Raw genomic sequence first — 16,572 nt, forward strand, 5'->3', positions numbered from 1 at the left:
ATTTTAAGAACAAAACATTGTCATACAGGCAATTCTTTTTCATAAATATACATTTTAAAAGTACAATGATACCATTTAGCATTTTGTCAATCATGATTCACTGTCTAGGAGTTACATTTTCAGATCTGTATTTGATAACCGAAAAGACAGAAAATACAGGGGATGATTTTCATATTTGGCAGACTTTGGGTGGTGTGGAAATGTATTTTTATCTAAGCTGATACCATACGGTATTTGTGTGCCTTTTGATTAAAATGGAGTCCTGGCCCTTCCAGAACTTTCTGCATTTTAGCAGTCAGCTTGCATAAACAGCGAAACCTGGTTTGAGATGGCTGATGGCCATCAGACAGCTAGGAGACAAGTCATGCTGAGACAAGTAACCCCCCATGGTGCTCTCCTATTGTCTACACTACAGGAGTTCCATGTCACCCCACCCTTATCTTCTAGCCATTATCTCTTTCCGAGACCTCATCCATTTGATGCAAACAGATAAACTGACCAGGAAATTGGAACAATCCTGACACAATACAAGACAGGTGATAGCCCATTACCTATGACTCATGGAGTAATGGCCGTTTGGCTTTCTGATAACCCTAACAAAAGGAAATATCTGGATACCATGTCAGGACCAGGATATAGTAATTAACTCTTTATCTGTATTCACTGACTGTGAGACAGAGCAATACACAGGGAGAGGCCAGAACTTTGGTTTTACTGTATAAATATCTTGTTAAACTGAACCATTTTGGAGGTGTTCACTTAGCCCTTGACTGAGTGTGACCTACCCCTTGCGAGCAAGTAAATTAAAGAAACTTCTACTGGAGCTGTAAGTGTCGGAGTCATTCTTTTCGGAGGTCGAGATTTCGACAGTGGGTGAAGTGATCAGGATGCCTGCTTGATGTCTCCAGAGACGACTTAACCATTTTCATGGTTGAGATTCATTTGAATTGGCAAGCTGCCCATGGGTTTCCAGTGTTGATGAGCAGCTCACTGATTGGGAGGGCAGGATAGCTGGTGCTCTAACATATATTTAAAGCGTGCTTGCACCTTTTAAAGCAAGTATATTTTTTTCTTTGGTGTTGATTCTGAGATGATATTTTTCAATTTTTTTTCATAAGGTTGACTACCAGGGCACCCAATGGCCGCGATTTTACAAAACTTGGCTTATGGAGGGAGTCACAGTACACAGGGAGATCCTCTTCCCTTCTCATGAGTGGAAGAGACCTTCCCAGGAGATCAACACAGCCTGGTTGCACATTGCAGAGGAGGCACAAGCAGGGATGTGATCAGGAGAACCTGGGTGCAGCACCACAAATGTTTCAATGATCTCAGTAGATCACAAAATGTTTGAACAAAGCCGCACTCAATCTCATCCTGCTGTGCGCGACTCATCACATCCCCATCACTCTAGCTTCCTTACCCTATTCTTTCACATCCTTGCTCACCTCCACCCATCCCTCTCTCATTATCATAGGCAGTCCCTTGGAATCGAGGAAAACTTGCTTCCACTTTTAGCATGAGTTATTAGGTGGCTGTACAGTCCAATACGAGAACCACAGTCTCTGTCACAGGTGGGACAAGGTTGAGGCAAGGGGTGGGTGGGACAGATTTGCCGCACGCTCTTTCTGCTGCCTGCGCTTGATTTATGCATGCTCTCAACAATGAGACTCGAGGTGCTCAGCGCTCTCCGGATGCACTTCTTTCACTTCGGGCAGTCTTTGGCCAGGTGTCAGTGGGGATGTTGCACTTTATCAGGGAGGCTTTGAGGGTTTCCTTGTTACGTTTCCGCTGCCCTCCTTTGGCTCGTTTGCCATGAAGGAATTCAGAGTGGAGCGCTTGCTTTGGGAGTCTCATGTCTGGCATGCGAACTATGTGGGCGGCCCAGTGGAGCTGATCAAGTGTGGTCAGTGCTTCAATGCTGGGGATGTTGGCCTGGACGAGGATGCTAACGTTGGTGCATCTGTCCTCCCAGGGGATTTGTAGGATCTTGCGGAGACATCGTTGGTGGTATTTCTCCAGTGACTTGAGGTGTCTACTGTACATGGTCCATGTTTCTGAGCCATACAGGAGGGTGGGTATTACTACAACCCTGTAGACCATGAGCTTGGTGGCAGTTTTGAGGGCCTGGTCTCGTCGTCAATGCCTGCTCTTGTTGATAGGAGGCTTCCGAGATAGGGGAAGTTGTCCAGGGCCACGCCGTAGATCTTGTTGACTGGGGGGGTAGTGCTGTGCGGCGAGGACAGGCTGGTGGCCGACCTTTGTCTTACTGATGTTTAGCGTAAGTCCCATGCTTTCGTACGCCTCAGTAAATACGACCCTCTCTATCTATATTATCACATCCACATCTCACTAGCTACCCCTCACACTCGCCCTCATTCTAGTGTAATCATACCAATTAACAAAACACAAGCGTAGGCACTTGGACATTTTATGCAATAGTCATGTAAAGTTTCTATTACTGTGGGTGTCAAACATTGAAATCTTTAGTTTCAATACTTGCCTTCTTGGAAAGATTTGTGTGCAGCTTTGAAAGTGGCTTAATGTGTTGCAGTGAATGGTGAGACATAACGGTACCCCCCGCAATGTTTGAGTGCTAAAGGAATGGCTTGGGTATTGTAGGGATGCTTTATGGTGTTAGTGTGGGGTGGTGCAAACCTGGCATATCATGTGGCAGCCAGGGTGTACAGCGTCAAGTGAAGTAAATCTGGCCAGGGTGAGACCAGCCCTGGCTTCCCGAGCAGCAATGTGCTTTGGTGTTGATGCCCTTGTATCAGTTGATTGCGGAGAAGGTTGGTGTTGTTGTTCTTGCTGCTGGTGTGTCTGGTGCTGTTGGTGTTGGAGCTGATCATGGTGGGATTATGAGGATCAAGGTGAGACAGTTTCAAGGGCACCCATGCTGATGGAATAGAAACATAGAAAATAGGTGCAGGAATAGGCTATTCAGCCCTTCGAGCCTGCACCACCATTCACTAGGATCATGGCTGATCATTCACCTCCGTACCCCTTTCCTGCTTTCTCTACATACCCCTTGATCCCTTTAGCTGTAAGGGCCATATCTAACTCCCTCTTCAATATTTCTAATGAACTTGCATCAACAACTCTCTGCAGTAGAGAATGCCACAGGTTAACAACTCTCTGAGTGAAGAAGTTTCTCTTCAGGTCGGTCGTAAATGGCTTACCCCTTATCCTTAGACTGTGACCCCCGGTTTTGGACTCCCCCAACATCGGGAACATTCTTCCTGCATCTAACCTGTCCAGTCCCGTCAGAATTTTATATGTTTCTATGAGATCCCCTCTCATTCTTCTAAACTCCAGTGAATACAGGCCCAGTCGATCCAGTCTCTTCTCATATGTCAGTCCTGCCATCCCGGGAATCAGTCTGGTGAACCTTCGCTGCACTCCCTCAATAACAAGAACATCCTTCCTCAGATTAGGAGACCAAAACTGAACACAATATTCCAGGTAAGGCCTCACCAAGGCCCTGTACAACTGCAGTAAGACCTCCCTGCTCCTATACTCAAATCCCCTAGCTATGAAGGCCAGCATGCCATTTGCCTTCTTCACCGCCTGCTGCACCTGCATGCCAACCTTCAATGACTGATGTACCATAACACCCAGGTCTCGTTGCATCTTCCCTTTTCCTAATCTGCCGCCATTCACATAATATTTTGCCTTCATGTTTTTCCACCAAGGTGAATAACCTCACATTTATCCACATTATACTGCATCTGCCATGCATTTGCCCACTAACCTAACCTGTCCAAGTCACCCTGCAGCCTTTTAGCATCCGCTTCACAGCTCACACTACCACCCAGCTTAGTGTCATCTGCAAACTTGGAGATATTACTCTCAATTCCTTCCTCTAAATCATTGATGTATATTGTAAATAGCTGGGGTCCCAGCACTGAGCCCGGCGGCACCCCACTAGTCACTGCCTGCCATTCTGAAAAGGATGGTTAGTAAAGTAGAGATGACAGAAGCAATCTGTAAATGGTGGGAGAGGTAATGAGGTCAGACTGGATGGAGACTTGTGTAAATCTGAATCTGTAGTGGATATGCAGTTTGGAGAAGGTAGTGGTTATTTCGATCAGCTGGGAGCTTTGACTTGACATTTGAATCGGTCAACCCATCAGCTAATTTAATGACCATTGAACTTCCGCCTCAGCTTCACAGACGAGATCTAGGCACAGAGGGAAATTGGTGGGCGACCTGCCAAATCCAAAAAACTGGGAAAAAAACCATTGATAAGTGGCTGTAAACAAGCCACTGATAATTTTAATTGGCTTCCCCCGCCGCTGAGTGTTGAGTCTGCTCAGCGCCGACAGACCTGAAATTTGATAAAGGCACGTGGCGACGGGTTCATAGTGGGGTCCGGACCCACTGGGGGAAAAAATACTTTCCCAACTGACTCCGCCACCAATTGCGCCCGCTGACTCCCTGCAAAATCCAGCACCTTGATACGGCAACTAAAGATGTTAGTGGAGCATATCAGGTCCAGGAAAAAGGGCCTTGATCCTTTGGATGGCAGGCACACGTCCCGACAACTCAGCCAACAGGCCTGCAAAGAGGAGGCTGATCATGTGAATGCCGACAGAATAATTCCAAGACCCTGACTGCACAGGCTGATGGAGAGAACCCTCCCAAAGAGGCACTGTTACTCTATGTACCAGCATAGAAATTGACATTCCACATGGTATGGATAGTGAGTTAGAGGATTTTGCACTGGATAATTCACTGAGCACAAGTGAGTAGCACCTGGAGCATCTACATAGGACAGCACGAGAGTGAAAAAACACAGCCCAGCTCTGCTGAAGAGGACAAAAATGCAGACTTAAAGAACCCAGCGCAGGGTGGGGTTGGGGTGGGATGCATGTGGTTGGGGGGGGGGGGGGGGGAAATGAGTATTGGGAAGGGGGGGGGGATGAGTGTGGGGGAGGGGGAAGGCAAATTAGTGTGTGGGAGGGAGGGAGGAAGGGATGTGTGCGTGGGAGGCGCGTGCGGCGGGGGAGAAGAAAGAGGTGAGGTGGGGTGGAGGAGGAGAGAGAGGTGAGGTGGGGGAGGAGGAGAGAGAGAGGTGAGGTGTGAGAGGGGAGGAGGAGAGAGAGGTAGGGTGGGGGAGGGGGGAGGAGAGAGAGGTAGGGAGGGGGGAGGAGAAGGGAGGAGGCGGGAGGAGGAGGAGGGAGGAGGAGGGAGGAGGCGGGAGGAGGAGGGAGGAGGAGGGATGAGGAGGCGGGAGGAGGAGGGATGAGGAGGCGGGAGGAGGAGGGATGAGGAGGAGGGAGGAGGAGGGAGAGGAGGGAGAGGAGGGAGAGGAGGGAGAGGAGGGAGAGGAGGGAGAGGAAGGAGAGGAAGGAGAGGAAGGAGAGGAAGGAGAGGAAGGAGAGGAGGGGTGGGGTAGGGGAGGAAAGAGGAGGGGTGGGGTGGGGGAGGAAAGAGGAGGGGTGGGGTGGGTGAGGAAAGAGGAGGGGTGGGGTGGGTGAGGAAAGAGGAGGGGTGGGGTGCGTGAGGAAAGAGGAGGGGTGGGGTGCGTGAGGAAAGAGGAGGGGTGGGGTGGGGGAGGGAGGAGGGGTGGGGTGGGTGAGGGAGGAGGGGTGGGGTGGGTGAGGGAGGAGGGGTGGGGTGGGTGAGGGAGGAGGGGTGGGGTGGGTGAGGGAGGAGGGGTGGGGTGGGTGAGGGAGGAGGGGTGGGGTGGGTGAGGGAGGAGGGGTGGGGTAGGTGAGGTGTGAGAGGGGAGGCGGAGGGGTGGGAGAGGGGAGGAGGAGGAGGGGGGTGGGAGAGGGGAGGAGGAGGGGGAAGGGGGGTGGGAGAGGGGAAGAGGAGAGGGGAGGAGGAGGGGTGGCGGCGGGAAAGGGAGGGAGGAGCAGGGGTGGCGGCGGGGGTGGGAGGAGGAGGAGGGGTGGGGTGGGTGAGGGAGGAGGAGGGGTGGGGTGGGTGAGGTGTGAGAGGGGAGGAGGAGGGGTGGCGGCGGGGGGTGGGGGGAGAGAGAGAGAGAGAGAGAGGAGTTAGCTCGCCGTTATTACACAGCAAATTCCGGATATCACATTCTTCATGTGACCCAATCATTGAGACAATTTAAAATCAGCGATATGATAATGCTGCTCATTGAAACCCTTTGCTACAAATTCCATATAACACATAAATCCCTTAATCCTTCCTATACTCATCAACTCATTTCGTAGAAGAAAGAAACTCACACATGCTGTATTCAAGAATAATGTTAACAAAAATGTTGTCCAAACATATGTATCCAAAAGGGATAGAATGAGGCCAAATAACATGGATGTGGCTGGTGAAAAAGGCTTCCATTCAAATACTAAAGACTCTTCAATAAGCAGTATTAAATTACCTGCCTACGGAACATGTTCCTCATTTTTTCAATGTTGTTCAACTTCCATATATGACTAAATAGGTCATATCCAAAATGAGGGAATCCACAAAGATACTGGAATAAATTAGCATCTTCATGGTATGAGCAGTGTGAAATCAAAGGAATGAAAATTGGGTGCGTTCAATCTCGTCAACTAGATTACAGCTCATGGTGAATGTGAAAATTTACCACATCTTTTTAAAGTGTTTGGCGACATATTGATATTAGTCATGTGTTTTCCCTACCCCTACCATATTATGCTGAGAGCTTATTTATTTCTCTAACTAACCACAAGATTTCATTCTGTCGTCAGTATTATAATGCAGGCCTTCTTTCAATGTATTTATGTTCACAATAGACTAGTTTCTGTAGGTGAAAAACAATCCACATTAGCCAAAGCATCCAATTTAAAGTGTGCAGTGAACAGTAGTAGTGTTTCAGGCATCCCTTGTGCCCAGAGTTGCTCGGACAGCAAGAGTGGGAAATGTGTCATATGATGTCACATTTGCATGGCATTATAATAAACCGACCTACACTATCGCAACAATTTCTCATGGATGGAAAAAGGGGCAGGGACTTGGTGTAACTAAGTTACGCTCCAAATTCCATCCCTGCTTGCCCACCTTTTGTGTTTCCATGGCCATAGAATTTCAGACCTGCAGTACTTAATTTGCACCAATACTTTAATTTACTTCTGAAACCAATACAATAAAGTTTTCAATTTTTTAGATTTGTAACAGAGTTGTATTTTATATTCATTCTTGGGTAATGGGCATTGTTGGAAGGCCAGCATCTATGTCCCATCCCTAGTTGCCCCAGAGAAGGTGGTAGTTAGCCTTCTTCTTGAACTGCTGTTTGTTTTGCTTGTTTGACATATCTTATATGGAACACTCCTTGATCTCCAGAGATCCATCTCATTACAGTTGAGCTGTAACTCTTCTCCCTTTTCTCTTCCTTCTTAATAGTAAGAGGCTTCTGCAGAAGAACAGTTGGATCTCGGAGGATGATCTCTCGGAGGATGTAGCATCAAACACTTCACCCCTCCCAAGCTACTCTATCTACTCTGTCCAGACTCCTCATGATTTTGAACACCTCTATCAAATCTCCTTTCACTATTTTCTGGTCTAAGGAGAACAGCCCCAGCTTCTCAAAGATATAAGGATTTAGCCTGATTCTTAGATGACAACTGTCATACGCGCTCTTTTTCTGCTTCATCTTATTATCTATCTCTTTCATCATTCAGGGAACTCTGACTTTAGTAGCTCTATCTTTCCCCCTAATGGGAATGTACCTGAACTATTCCCTCTTTAAAGACCTGTTCGCCTGAATGACCTGTTTCTGTGCTGCAAGTACTATCTACCAAGTTTTGCTCTGGTCAGCATAGATACAATGGGCCAAATGGTCAGTACCCTTCCGTGTTGTAAAATTCAATGATTTTATAATTATGATGTGTTCAGAGTCAAGGTGCAGCTACTTGAGGTGAAAGACCTGGACAGAGGTGGCTGATACGATCAGTGCCACCAGCATCACCCCAGGACTTGGATTCAAAGATTCTAAATATAGAAAGTTCAGAGAAGTGAAAAAGAAAGTAAGGGGGCAAAGAGAGGGTATGAGAATAGAATGGCAGCCAACATAAAAGGTAATCTAAAAGTCTTCTGTAGGCATATAAATAGTAAACGGTCAGTAAGATGGGGGATGGGGTCAATTAGGGACCAAAAAGAAGACCTTTGCATGGGGACAGAGGTATGGCTGAGGTGCAAAATGAGTATCTGTCTTTATCAAGGAAGAAGATGCTACTATAGACATAATGGAAGAGGAGGTAGAGGAGATACTGGATGGGATAAAAATTGATAAAATGGTATGAGAAACGCTGGCTGTACTTAAAGTAGGTAAGTCACCAGGAACAGATGGGATGCATCCTAGGACACTGAGGGATGTGAAGGAAGAAATTGCAGAGGTATTGGAATAATCTTCCAATCCTCCTTAGAAATGGGGGTGGTGCCGGAGGACTGGAGAATTGCAAATGTTACACCCTTGTTCAAAAAAGATGTCAAGACAAACCCAGCAATTACAAGCGAGTCAGTTTAACCTTGGTAGTGGGGAAGCTTTTAGAAACAATAATCAGAGACAAAATTAACAGTCACTTGGACAAGCGTGGATTAATTAAGGAAAGCCAGCACGGATTTGTTAATGCCAAATCACGTTTAACCAAATTGATCAAGTTTTTTGATGAGGTAATAGAGGGGGTTGATGAGGGCAATTCGGTTGAGTGGTGCACACGGATTTCCAAAAGGACAAAGTGCAACATAATAGGCTTGCCAGCAAAGTTGAAGCCCATGGAATAAAAGTAACAGTGGCAGGAAGGAATACAAAATTGGCAGTGACAGGAAAGAGAGAGTAGTGGTGAACGGTTGTTTTTCAGACTGGAGGAAGGTACACATTGCTGTTTCCCAGGGGTCGGTTCTACGAGCACTACTTTTCTTGATATATATTAGTGACTTGGATGTGGGTGTACAGGGCACAATCTCAAAATTTGTAGATGACACAAAAGTTCAAAGCATAGTGAACAGTGAGGAGGATCGTGATAGATTTCAAGAGGACATAAACAGGCAGATTAAATTCAACTCAGAAAAATGTGAAGTAATATATTTTGGTAGAATGAGGAGGAAATATAAACTAAAGAGTAGAAACATAGAAAATAGGTGCAGGAGTAGGTCATTCGGCCTTTCGAGCCTGCACCGCCATTCAATGAGTTCATGGCTGAACATGCAACCTCAGTACCCCATTCCTGCTTTCTCGCCATACCCCTTGATCCCCCGAGTCGTAAGGACTATATCTAACTCCTTTTTGAATATATTTAGTGAATTGGCCTCACCAACTTTCTATGGTAGAGAATTTCACAGGTTCACCACTCTCTGAGTGAAGAAGTTTCTCCTCAGGTCAGTCGTAAATGGCTTACGCCTTATCCTTAGACTGTGACCCCCGGTTTTGGACTACCCCAACATCGGGAACATTCTTCCTACATCTAACCTGTCCAGTCCCGTCAGAATTTTATATGTTTCTATGAGATCCCCTCTCATCTTCTAAACTTCAGTGAATACAGGCCCAGTCGATCCAGTCTCTTCTCATATGTCAGTCCTGCCATCCCAGGAATCAGTCTGGTGAACCTTCGCTGCACTCCCTCAATAACAAGAACGTCCTTCCTCAGATTAGGAGACCAAAACTCAACACAATATTCCAGGTGAGGCCTCACCAAGGCCCTGTACAACTGCAGTAAGACCTCCCTGCTCCTATACTCAAATCCCCTAGCTATGAAGGCCAGCATGCCATTTGCCTTCTTCACCACCTGCTGTACCTGCATGCCAACCTTCAATGACTGATGTACCATAACACCCAGGTCTCGTTGCATCTTCCCTTTTCCTAATCTGCCGCCATTCACATTTATCCACATTATACTTCATCTGCCATGCATTTGCCCACTCACCTAACCTATCCAAGTCACTCCGCAGCCTCATGGCATCCTCCTCGCAGCTCACACTGCCACCCAACTTAGTGTCATCCGCAAATTTGGAGATACGACATTTAATCCCCTCGTCCAAATCATTAATGTACAATGTAAACAGTTGGGGCCCCAGCACAGAACCTTGCGGTACCCCACTAGTCACTGCCTGCCATTCTGAAAAGTACCCATTTACTCCTACTCTTTGCTTCCTGTCTGACAACCAGTTCTCAATCCACGTCAGCACACTACCCCAATCACATGTGCTTTAACTTTGCACATTAATCTCTTGTGTGGGACCTTGTTGAAAGCCTTCTGAAAGTCCAAATACACCACATCAACTGGCTCTCCCCGTCCACTCTACTGGAAACATCCTCAAAAAATTCCAGAAGATTTGTCAAGCATGATTTCCCTTTCACAAATCCATGCTGACTTGGACCTATCATGTCACCTCTTTCCAAATGCGCTGCTATGACATCCTTAATAATTGATTCCATCATTTTACCCACAACCGATATCAGGCGAACTGGTCTATAATTCCCTGTTTTCTCTCTCCCTCCTTTTTTAAAAAGTGGGGTTACATTGGCTACCCTCCACTCGATAGGAACTGATCCAGAGTCTATAGAATGTTGGAAAATGACTGTCAATGCATCTGCTATTTCCAAGGCCACCTCCTTAAGTACTCTGGGATGCAGTCCATCAGGCCCTGGGGATTTATCAATTTCCCCAACACAATTTCCTGACTAATAAGGATTTCCCTCAGTTCCTCCTTCTTACTAGACACTCTGACCCCTTTTATATCCGGAAGGTTGTTTGTGTCCTCCTTAGTGAATACCGAACCAAAGTACTTGTTCAATTGGTCTGCCATTTCTTTGTTTTCCGTTATGACTTCCCCTGATTCTGACTGCAGGGGACCTATGTTTGTCTTTACTAACCTTTTTCTCTTTACATATCTATAGAAACTTTTGCAGTCCGTCTTAATGTTCCCTGCAAGCTTCCTCTCGTACTCTATTTTCCCTGCCCTAATCAAACCCTTTGTCCTCATCTGCTGAGTTCTAAATTTCTCCCAGTCCCCAGGTTCACTGCTATTTCTGGCCAATTTGTATGCCACTTCCTTGGCTTTAATACTATCCCTGATTTCCCTTGATAGCCACGGTTGAGCCACCTTCCCTTTTTTATTTTTACGCCAGACAGGGATGTACAATTGTTGTAGTTCATCCATGCGGTCTCTAAATGTCTGCCATTGCCCATCCACAGTCAACCCCTTAAGTATCATTCGCCAATCTATCCGAGCCAATTCACGCCTCATACCTGCAAAGTTTGCCTTCTTTAAGTTCTGGACCATGGTCTCTGAATTAACTGTTTCATTCTCCCTCCAATGTAGAATTCCACCATATTATGGTCACTCTTCCCCAAGAAGCCTCACACAACGAGATTGCTCATTAATCCTCTCTCATTACACAACACCCAGTCTAAAATGGCCTCCCCCCTAGTTGGTTACTCGACATATTGGTCTAGAAAACCATACCTTATGCACTCCAGGAAATCCTCCTCCACCGTGTTGCTTCCAGTTTGGTTAGCCCAATCTATATGCATATTAAAGTCACCCATGATAACTGCTGCACCTTTATTGCATGCACCCCTAATTTCCTGTTTGATGCCCTCCCCAACATCACTACTGCTGTTTGGAGGTCTGTACACAACTCCCACTAACGTTTTTTGCCCTTTGGTGTTCTGCAGCTCTACCCATATAGATTCCACATCATCCAAGCTAATGTCCTTCCTAACTACTGCATTAATCTCCTCTTTAACCAGCAATGCTACCCCACCACCTTTTCCTTTTATTCTATCCTTCCTGAATGTTGAATTCCCAGCCCTGATCATCCTGGAGCCACGTCTCCGTAATCCCAATCACATCATATCCGTTAACATCTATTTGCACAGTTAATTCATCCACCTTATTACGGATACTCCTTGCATTAAGACACAAAGCCTTCAGGCTTGTTTTTTTAACACCCTTTGTCCTTTTAGAATTATGATGTAGTGTGGCCCTTTTTGTTTCTTGCCTTTGTTTACTCGGTCTTCCACTATTGCTTTTTACCTTTCTACCATCTGTATCTGACTCCATATTACTTCGCCCTGTCTTGCTGCATAGGTTCCCATCCCCCTGCCATATTAGTTTAAACACTCCCGAACTGCATGAGCAAATGTTACCTCTCGGACATCAGTTCCAGTCCTGCCCAAGTGCAGACCGTCCCTTTTGTACAGGTCCCACTTCCCCCAGAACTGGTTCCAATGTCCCAGGAATTTGAATCCCTCCCTCTTGCACCACTGCTCAAGCCACGTATTTATTCTAACTATCCTGCTCCCTCTACTCTGATTAGGACGTGGCACTGGTAGCAATCCAGAGATTACTACCTTTGAGGTCCTACTTTTTAATTTAACTCCTAGCTCCCTAAATTCAGCTTGTAGGATCTCTTCCCACTTCTTACCTATATCGTTGGTACCTACATGTACCACGACAACTGGCTGTTCACCCTCCCTCTCCAGAATGCTTTGCAGCCGCTCCGAGACATCCTTCATCCCTGCACCAGGGAGGCAACATACCATCCTGGAGTCTCGGTTGCGGTCGCAGAAACTCCTATCTATTCCCCTTACAATAGAGTCCCCTATCACTATAGCTCTCCCACTCTTTTTCCCACCCTTCTGTGCAGCAGAGCCAGCCACGGTACCATGAACTTGGCTGCTGCTGCCCTCCCCTGATGAGTCATCCTCCTCAACAGTACCCAAAGTGGTGTATCTGTTTTGCAGGGGGATGACCGCGGGGGACCCCTGCACTACCTTCCTTGCACTGCTCTTCCTGCTGGTCTTCCATTCCCTAGCTGGCTGTGGACCCTTCACCTGCGGTAAGACCAACTCGCGACATGTGCTACTCACGTCATTCTCAGCATCTTGGATGCTCCAGAGTGAATCCACCCTCAGCTCCAACTCCGCAACGCGGTCTGTCAGGAGCTGGAGGCGGATACACTTCCCGCACACGTAGTCGTCAGGGACACCGGAATCTTAAAAGGGGTGCTTGAACAGAGAGACCTAGGGGTATAGGTACTCAAATCGTTGAAGGTGGCAGGGCAGGTTGAGAAAGCAGTTAAAAATGCTTACGAGATCCTGGGGTTCATGAAGAGGTATAGAGTACAAAATGTGGAAATTATGATGAATCTGAACAAAACACTGGTTTGACCTCAACTGGAGTAGTGTGTCTAATTCTGGGCACCGCATTTTAGGATGCATGTGAAGGCTTTAGAGTGGGTGCAGAAAAGATTTGACGAAAATGATTCCAGGGATGAGGGACTTCAGTTACGTGGATAATCTGGAGAAGCTGGGGTTGTTCTCCTTAGACCAGAAAATAGTGAAAGGAGATTTGATAGAGGTGTTCAAAATCATGAGGAGTCTGGACAGAGTAGATAGAGAAACTGTTCCCAATGGCAGAAGGGCCGAAAATCAAAGGACACAGATTTAAAGTGACTGGCAAAAGAACCAAATGCTACATAAGAAAAAGCTTATTAACGCAGCGAGTAGTTAAGATCTAGAGTGCACTGCCTGAAAGGTGGTGGAGGCAGACTCAATCACGGCTTTCAACTATGGCTTGTGGAACGAGTTCCACATTCTAACCACTCTCTGGATAAAGAAGTTTCTCCTGAGTTCCCTATTGGATTTATTAGTGACCATCTTATATTTATGGTCTCTCAAATCCATGCCCACCTTTCCCGGAACTTCATGTTTGATTCCCTTCAATCTGGTTTCCGCCCCTGCCACAGCATCGAAACGGCTCTCATCAAAGTTACAAATCCTTTGTGATTATGACAAAAGTAAACTATTCCTCCTTGTCCTTCTCGACATGTCAGCAGCCTTTGACACAGTTGACTACTCCATCCTCCTCCAACGCCTCTTCACCATATCCAGCTGGGTGAGACTGCACTTGCCTGGTTCCATTCTTATCTATGTAATGGTAGCTAGAAAATCACCTGCAATTGCTTCTCTTCCCACTCCCGCATCGTTACCTATGGTGTCCCCCAAGGATTTATCCTTGGCCCCCTTCTATTTCTCATCTCTATGTTGCCGGTTGGCGACATCATCCGAAAACACGGCATCAGTTTCCACATGTACTATGACACTCAGCTCTACTTGAAGGCACCTCAATCAGTGGCATTTTAGCTATTAGAGAAGATTGGATGAGCTGTTTTCTTTGGTACAGAGGAGGCTGAGGGGAGACTTGATTGAGGTATCTAAAATTATGAGCGGTCTAGATAGAGTAGATAGGATGAACCTATTTCCCCTAGCAGAGAGGTCAATAACCAAGGGGCATAGATTTAAAAGTAATTGGTAGAAGGATTAGAGAAGAGCTGAGGAGAACATTTTTCACCCAGAGGGTGGTGAGGGTCTGGAATTCACTGCCTGAAAGGGTGGTAGAGGCAGAAACACTCTTCACAATTAAAAAGTACTTGGGTATGCACTTACAGTGCTGTAAACTGCAAGGCTACAGACCAAGAGCTGGAAAGTGGGATTAGGCTGGATTGCTCTTTTTTGGCCGGCAGACACAATGGGTCAAATGGCCTCCTCCTGTGCCATAAATTTTTATGATTCTATACTTCAACACCATTTCTATCGACCCCTCCATGGTCTCTAAATTGTCAGACAGCTTGTCCGACATCCAGTACGAGATGAGCAGAAATTTTCTTCAATTAAATATTGGGAAGACCGAAGCCATTTTCTTTGGTCCCCGCCACAATCTGCGTTCCCTAGTCACCGACTCCACCCCTCCCCCTAGCATCTGTCTGAGGCTGAACTAGACTGTTCGCAATCTAGGTGTCATATTTAACCCTGAAATAAGCTTCCGGCCACATATCCGCAGCATAACTAAACCACCTATTTCCATCTCTGTAACATTGCCCGTCTCCGCCCCTGCTTCAGCTCATCTGCTGCTGAAACCCTGAGCTATGTCTTTTTTACCTCTAGACTTGACAACTCCAACACACTCCTGGGCTGGTCTCCCACAATGTACCCTACGTAAGCTTGAGGTCATCCAAAACTCGGCAGCCCGGGTCCTAACTCACACCAAGTCCCGCTCACCCATCACCCCTGTGCTCGCTGACCTACATTGGGTCCCGGTTAAGCAATGCCTCGATTTCAAAATTCTCATCCTGGTTTACAAATCCCTCCATGGCTCTTGCTCCTCCGTATCTCTGCAATCTCCTCTGCCGGCCCCCCTCCCCACCACACCCCGCCCTCTCTCCCCCCACCACCCCCCTCCGCCCCCCCACCTCTTCCCCTTCACCCCTTCTCTCTTCCCCCCTTCTCTCTCTCTCTCTCTCTCTTTCCCCCTTCTCTTTTTCTTTTTCTCTCTCTCGCTCTCCTCCCGCCAGCAGGAGGCACGATAGGCGGTACTGCAGAGAGGGTCCTTGGATGGGGAGCATGCCTTGCTTTATGACGTGGACCGCACATTCCAGCTGGCCATTGGAAGCCGGCTTGAACGGCGCCGTCCGGACATGTTTGATGCCATTACCCGACATAAATTCCAGGAATTCATGGCTGGTGAAACACGAGCCATTGTCGCTGACCAGAATGCCCGGTAAGCCGTGGGTCGTGAAAACCGTGCGCAGGCTCCCCACGGTGATGGATGTCATGCACGAGTTTAATATGATCCACTCGATCCATTTCGAGTATGCATCGACAATTATCAAGAACATTTTTCCCATGACAGGCCCGCATAGTCCACGTGAATGCATGACCAAGGTTTGGTGGGTCAGGGCCACAGGCTGAACGGGGCCTCCCTGGGGGCGTTGCCCAGCGGGGCACACGTCGTGCACCTGCAAACCCAGTGTTCCAGGTCTGAGTGAATCCCTGGCCACCATACATGTGACCGGGCAATGGCCTTCATTAACACGATGCCAGGGTGCTCGCTGTGGACTTCCCTGATGAATGCTTCCCTCCCCTTCTGGGGCATGACCACTCGGCTGCCCCATAGCAGGCAGTCAGCTTGGATGGAGAGCTCAACCATCCGTCTCTGAAACGGTCTGACCTCCTCGGGGCACGCCCCGTGCATGGGCGCCCAATCCCCCATCAGAACACACTTTTTATCATGGATAGGAGGGGGTCCCTGTTGATCCAGAGTTTGATCTGGTGAGCTGTGATGGGGGAGCCTGCGGTGTCAAAAGCCTCAATGGCCATGACCATCTCAGCGCTTTGCTCTGCCGCCCCCTCGGTGGTAGCCAGGGGAAGCCTGCTGAGCGCGTCAGCGCAGTTTTCGGTGCCTGGCCAGTGCCGTATGGTGTAGTCATACACAGCCAGCGTGAGAGCCCATTGCTGTATGCGACCTGACGCATTTGCATTGACCGCCTTGCTGTCGGACAACAGAGAAGTTAATGGCTTGTGGTCCGTTTCTAACTCGAACAATCTGCCGAAAAAGGTATTGGTGCATTTTTTTCATACCATAAACGCAAGCGAGTGCTTCCTTTTCAACCATGCCGTACCCACGCTCTGCCTGGGAGAGCAACCTGGAGGCATAAGCCACCAGTTGGAGTTGGCCGTCTCCATTACCCTGCTGTAACACACATCCAACCCCGGATGATGATGCATCGCATGTTAAAACTAGTTTTTTTTTTTCAGGGGTCATATAACGTTAACAGTTTGTGAGAAGAAAGCAGGCTCC

General features: G+C 47.5%; 1 protein-coding gene across 6 annotated transcripts in view; it reads right to left on the reverse strand.

The window, feature by feature from the left end:
* Positions 1-16,572, reverse strand: part of LOC139275005 (uncharacterized) — a 135,131-nt gene that overhangs the window by 65,085 nt on the left and 53,474 nt on the right. The gene's annotated exons all lie outside the window — the stretch shown is intronic.

This window comes from Pristiophorus japonicus, chromosome 10, assembly GCF_044704955.1.
Source record: "Pristiophorus japonicus isolate sPriJap1 chromosome 10, sPriJap1.hap1, whole genome shotgun sequence".
Lineage (NCBI taxonomy): Eukaryota > Metazoa > Chordata > Chondrichthyes > Pristiophoridae > Pristiophorus > Pristiophorus japonicus.